Raw genomic sequence first — 6,079 nt, 5'->3', positions numbered from 1 at the left:
GACAGGGTAGGTGACACATAAAGCAGGAAGGTTCTCAAGGCCACAAGTACTTCAGTAGGCTGTTCTCTTAGAGCATCCTAAGGCTGATCTTGGGGGATAGAACCATCATGTGGAGAATCCAAGGTCATGACTACAGTGATGATGCTGAGAAATTGCATCTGAGGAATGATTTACTGATGACAATGGGCATTCAACCAATATGTTTGGTAGTTAGGATGGTGCTGGACCAAATAGACTGAGTCCCAAGAAGACTGGGGAGCACTACATCCAAGCGTGTATTTGGGGAATGTGGGGGCAGCTGGCCTTTCACATGGCCCTGGGAAGGGTGAGGGTGGGGGCTGCAAGGAGGATGCAAGAAGGAAACAAGGCTCTATGCCTTTCAAAAAATAAAGAAGACTCTATGGCCATGCACCCTGAGCATACCCGATCCCGTCTGATCTCAGAAGCTAAGTAGGGTCAGGCCTGATTTGTACTTGGATGGGAGACCACCTAGGAAGACTAGGTGCTGTAGGCATGAAAAAATAAAATAAAATAAAGCAGGGAGGCTAGCTGGCCCACAAAGCTGGGGGATGTCTAGGAAGGGTTCTGAATGACAGAGGTGGGCTTTCAGGCCTCAGAGATCCCATTGAGATCTCCCAGTAGCGCTTATGCAACAGCTTCAGAAACAGTGAATGATGGCAGTGGACGGCAGGCAAGTCATTGTGCTTCTTGGGCTGGGAGTCAGTGCTGGGCTCAATGGTAAAGGCATGAGGTTTAGGTGGAACCTTCTTTCTCAGGGTCCTGAGGCTGCCCCAGCCTGTGGCTAGCATAAGCCTGTGACTGACCAGTCCTGCTTGCAGTGGAACAATGACCTTCTTCATGTGGAAACTATAAGGAGGCAAATACTGGGTAGTGGCCAGGGCCTGGAGTTTGTAGCTGGCATGTGGAGTTCTGGGCCCAGCTGTCTTGCAAGAGCTACATGAACTTGGGTAATACTCAGAATTTCTATTTTCGTCATTAGAAAATAGGGAGATAATAATTATACTTTTCTGGTAGAGTTGTTGCAGGAGTGAAATGAGTTGATATTTGCAAAGCTCTTGGGACAGTTGCTGGCACATAGGAAAAAATATATGCCATTCTTATTATTGCTACCATTTACTGGGTGCTGTGTGCCAGGAGCAAAGTTGTGCAATACACATGTACAGAGTGATTCCAGCCCCACAGTAGCCAAAGGGTGATATTGTTCCCATTTTACAGATGGGGAAGCTGAGCTCAGATTACATATGTCTTGAAGTCAGTCTTCTGGTAAGCAAGAATTATCCAGTTACCGGTATACTTGATAGAAGGGCTTGAAGGAAATTTGGCTAATGCCATTTGGAATTCGTAGGGTTATTCTTTCAGGGCCTAATATGAAACTCAGAAAGTGTTTTTGCTGCCTATTACTGGAACAGGTGGCAACCCCAGTGGTGGCCTATTCTGGTCTCATGTGTGGGAAAGAGGGTCATCTGCTGCTGGCCGTGAAGGAATCTAAGGGGCTTCAGGGAATGGTGTGAGAATGAAGACCAAGACAATTTAGAAAGATAAGACGATTTTTTTTTTTTTTGTCAAAGGATCTTTTTTCCAATTGTCCCTTGATGGGCATTTAGATTGCTTTCATATCTTGGCTATTGTAAATTGTGCTGCCATGAATATTGGGGTACATAGATCTTTACGAATTATTATCTTGGTTTTCTTTGGATAAATATCCAGAAGTGCAATTCCTAGGTCAAAAGGTATATCCATTTTTAAGTTTTTGAGAAACCTCCAGACTGTTTTCCACAGCAGTTGTACCAATTTGCAATCCCATAAACAATGTATAAGGGTTTCTTTTTTTTTGCCTCCTTGCCAACACTTGTTGTTCTTTGATTTATTGATGATAGTCATTCTAACAGGTGTGAGGTTATAGCTCATTGTGGTTTTAATTCGCGTTTCTCTGATGATTAGCGACCTTGAACATCTTTTCATATGTCTATTGGCCATCTGTGTTTCCTCTTTGGAGAAATATCTGTTCAAGTCTTCTGCCCATTTTTACATTGGATTGTTTGGTTTTTGTTGTTGAGTTGTTTGAATTCTTTATGGTTCATATATACAATGGAATATTACTCAGCCATTAAAAAATGAAATCTTACCATTTGCAACAATATAGATGGACCTAGAGGTTATTATGCTGAGTGAAATAAGTCAGAGAAAGATAAATACCATATGATTTCAATTATATGCAGAATCTAAGGAAAAAAAAGAACAAACTAATTAAAAACAGACTCACAAATATAGTGGACAATTTGGTGACGGACAGAGGGAAGAGAGGGTGGGGCCTGGGAGAATGGGGTGAAAGATTAAAGAATTACAAATTAGTAGTTGATAGATGGTCACAGGGATGGGGAGCATGGCATAGGGAATGCAGTTACCATTAATATATTGGCTAGGTGAAAAACCAGAGGAGAGAAGGAGCAATTAGAGGGATCATTTTATAAACTATATCAATATCTAACCAAAGTACCAAATACTTAAAACTAATTAAAAAGAAAGAATGTTTTGAAAGAACAGAAAAAAAAGGATCTTTTAATTAAAAGCACCACGCAGCACCTGGGATTGCGGATGTGCTGAGTTTGTCCTGCAAAAGATAAATAGCATAGCTTGGCCAACTGCCAGGGTCCACTATGTACTTTTTGTCAGGTTTCAGAGCCTTGCAAGGTGCACAGAGGCTCAGCATGGCTTGGCCCCAGCCCTTGGCTGTCTCATTGCTAACCAGGCTGTGCAGCTGCTGCACATGAAGTTTTAGTTAAAGAGTAACTGGTGAGAAAGAGAAGGACTCAGCTCATAAACTTTTATTTAAGAGAGATTTAAGACTGCTCAGATGACTGTTTTGTAGCCCAGAAACCTGTCAGAATGGTGCTGAAAGTTATGTTCCTGCCAACACTACCACTTATGGAGTGTCCACTGTGTCCCACATTATGCGGGGTGCTCTGCAGACACTGTCTCTGCTCCTTACCCTAGCCAGCAAGGTCGGCTGCAAATAGGAAGATACCAATGCTCAGAGAGCTTTGGAACTATGCCAAGACCCCACAGTGAGGAGCTGGAGGGGCGAAAGTCATTGTCAGTGCTCACACTTGCATAGATTCTAACAGTTTCATAAACTCGATTACACTTTTCTCTCATTTTGATCAAACTGGGTTCAAATAGGACTGGAATGTCCCTTTCAATAAATTTCCTAGCATAAAATGAGCTGGTCCAAACTGCAGCACAGCTGAATCTTTAAGAAATGATACTGATTTATAAAGTATAACTGACATTTATAAATTGGGAGAGGAGTAGACTAGCCTTGCAAAAGTTTCCATAGCATTTTCCATTTAATAGGATGCTCTTCTCATAAAATATAGATTTGATGACTCAAGTTCCTTGTCTGAGACAGACTCACAATTTAGTCAGCATTTCACATCCTCTGCCATTTGGTCCCTTCTACTTTTCCAGCTTTAAGGTGCTGCTAAGGACTGAAAGTTTTTGTCTGTCCCCCGCCCACCCTCAAATTTTTATGCTGAAATCCTCCCCACCAAAGTGATGATATTGGGAGGTGGGGCCTCTACAGGGAAGTGCTCATGTCACGAGGGAAGAGTCCTCAAAAATGGGATTAGTGCCCTTATAAAAGTTGATGAGAAAGTTCCCTTGTCATCTTCCAGCATGCAGGGTTACAGTGACAAGGTGTTTATGAATGAGTAAGTGGGCTCTCTCTAAATCATCTGATGATGCCTGATCTTGACATGTCCAACTTCTAGAACTGTGAGAAATAAATGTCTGCTGTGCACATGTCACTCAGTTTATGATATTTTGTTTTAGTGACCTGAATGGACTAAGATGAGTGCCTTGACAAGCTCACCCACTGACCCATTCTCCCTGGAACATCCCTTTACTCTTTAACATGCAGGTTCATTGACATCTCATTTCCTTTGAGAAGCCTGACCTCATCTCTACAATCAGATAAAATACAAATGCCCAGTTATATTTGAATTTCAGATACGCAATGAATGTTTTTTTTTATTATTATTATTATAAGTATGTCCCAAATATTTGCTGTATCCTGTGCTTTTATTGGCTAAATTTGGCAACCCTACTATGGACTCTTTTTCCTCTGACTCTAACTTAGAGCACTGGCTTGTCTGAATGACTTGTGTATTGGGTTATTGTGTTTACCTTCTCTCTCTCATCAGATTGTCAGTACTCAGAAACTGGGAACCAGGCCCCATATGGGACCCCACACCATGCCTTGCACACAGTACATGCTCAAAAACATGTTAGAGGAGTAAGTCAGTCTCCTAATCCTTTTGTAGGTGTTAGGATTGCGCCTTGGTTGGATTGGGAGCTTGTTGGGTGTACATCTGTATCTTAAGGTTTGGGTAGTTGGAGTAGGCAGAGTGAAGCTTAGAAAATGCTTTATTTACTTGTATTTTCAGGAACACACTACACATCTAATATACATTCTTAAAATGTTGACCTTTCTGAGTGGTTTTGCACCATTCCACTTTACCCCCATCCCCAAAACGAAAAGTAAAGCAAAACTAAACTAAACTAAACCAAACTACATCCAATCACACCCAAATAAACAACTAGAGGCAGTTAGCCTTGGGGGAAAAATATTTCAGCAGGTCTTGGTGTGCCATTGGCATGTTTTTAGTGCAATGTGTCCCAGAGAACTTAGGCTTAGCTTGTGCTCTCTTCTCTGCTTGTTTATTATTTTGTAAAATGGGTAGAATAGGGACAACTTCTTTATTAAATTTTTCATAGTTAAAGAAAGTTTATTCATTAAAAAATTTTCTTATTCAGAAGTGATCATGATCTCCCACAAAGGCAGAACCAGAGCTTATCTTTGTATTTTAAAAAAATTGTTAAATAAAGAATATAAAAAAGATTTTAGTAGTTTACTTAACCTATTTAAAATCACAAAGTGTTTTTGCTTTTAATCAAACTAATGCAAGTTGTATTCGTACTCACTGAAGCAGGGCTAGCAAATGTCTCCTTGGTAAGACAGAATGAGTGGCAAGGTCAGGAGTTAATGTGAACATGTGACAGTGATTAAGTACATTTAACATTATCAACATCCAGGCAGGTCTCTCCCCTCTGAACACTGAGCAGCAAGAATATAGAGTCTTAGACCTTTTGTGGGAGAAGCTGGAAGTTCACCTAATCCCACCTTTGCCTAGAGCAGGGTTATGCCATATGGCCATGGGGGTCCCTGTTAGCGCCTTGGAGTGGTGTGGGGTGCATTATCCTGGTGTATGGTCCATGGTGGGACAGCTCCTATGACGAGAAAGATCTGTCCTCTTTTGTGTTACAATGCCCATCCTGGTACCCTTTGCACCTGCACATCTCACACATTGAGTCTGTTCTCTTTGGCAGAAGACAGCTCCTCAGACACCTTCAAGAAGCTCTTGGGGGAACTTTTGAGTCTTTTATAAGTAGCCAAAGGTGAAATGGTCCTTCAGGAAAAAGGTCTAAAGGAGAGTGGGCTATGTCATTCTCATTCCTGCTTCTCTCCCCATCTCAGATGTGCTGAGGGGAATATGGAATGAGGTGGGCACAACTGTCACCTGAATTCCTTCTGGGGTAGTACTTATTTGTGTTTGAAGGAGCTTCCCTGATGAGCTGTTTGGGGTAGGGATTGGGCATGAGATGTGGTCAACCAACTATCTTCTATAATGATGGGTCTTGTTCAGATGCTCATGATGTATAGGGCAGAGGCAGAAACTGAGAAGGGTAGAAATTCTCTGAACAATATAGGAATTTTGAGGAAATAGAAGAATTTGAAATTGGAACAAGAGAGCTAGGAGGGAGGAGCCAGGGAAGCTGGAGTTCACACAGGAGATGATAAGCAGCTCCCTGAGGACAGAGGTGGCCTGAGAGGAACTTTGAGAACCAAAATAGCAAATGAAGAACTTAGAGCTGTTGCTGTGGGAAATTTGATGCAAACTGCCTCCTCTGTCTCTCCTTAGTGTCTTCAGTCTACGTAAGCTAGCTCACTAGCTGCTTTCCAATGAGGAGATTCTCGGTGGGGAACATATGAGTCGTC

General features: G+C 41.9%; 1 pseudogene; it reads left to right on the top strand.

Moving 5' to 3' along the window:
- Positions 1-396: 396 nt before the first annotated feature.
- LOC111742175 lies at positions 397-514 on the top strand (annotated as a pseudogene).
- Positions 515-6,079: the final 5,565 nt, after the last annotated feature.

This window comes from Pteropus vampyrus, unplaced genomic scaffold (genome assembly GCF_000151845.1).
Source record: "Pteropus vampyrus isolate Shadow unplaced genomic scaffold, Pvam_2.0 Scaffold87, whole genome shotgun sequence".
Taxonomy (NCBI): Eukaryota; Metazoa; Chordata; class Mammalia; order Chiroptera; family Pteropodidae; genus Pteropus; species Pteropus vampyrus.
This window is presented reverse-complemented; position numbering and strand designations above follow the sequence as displayed.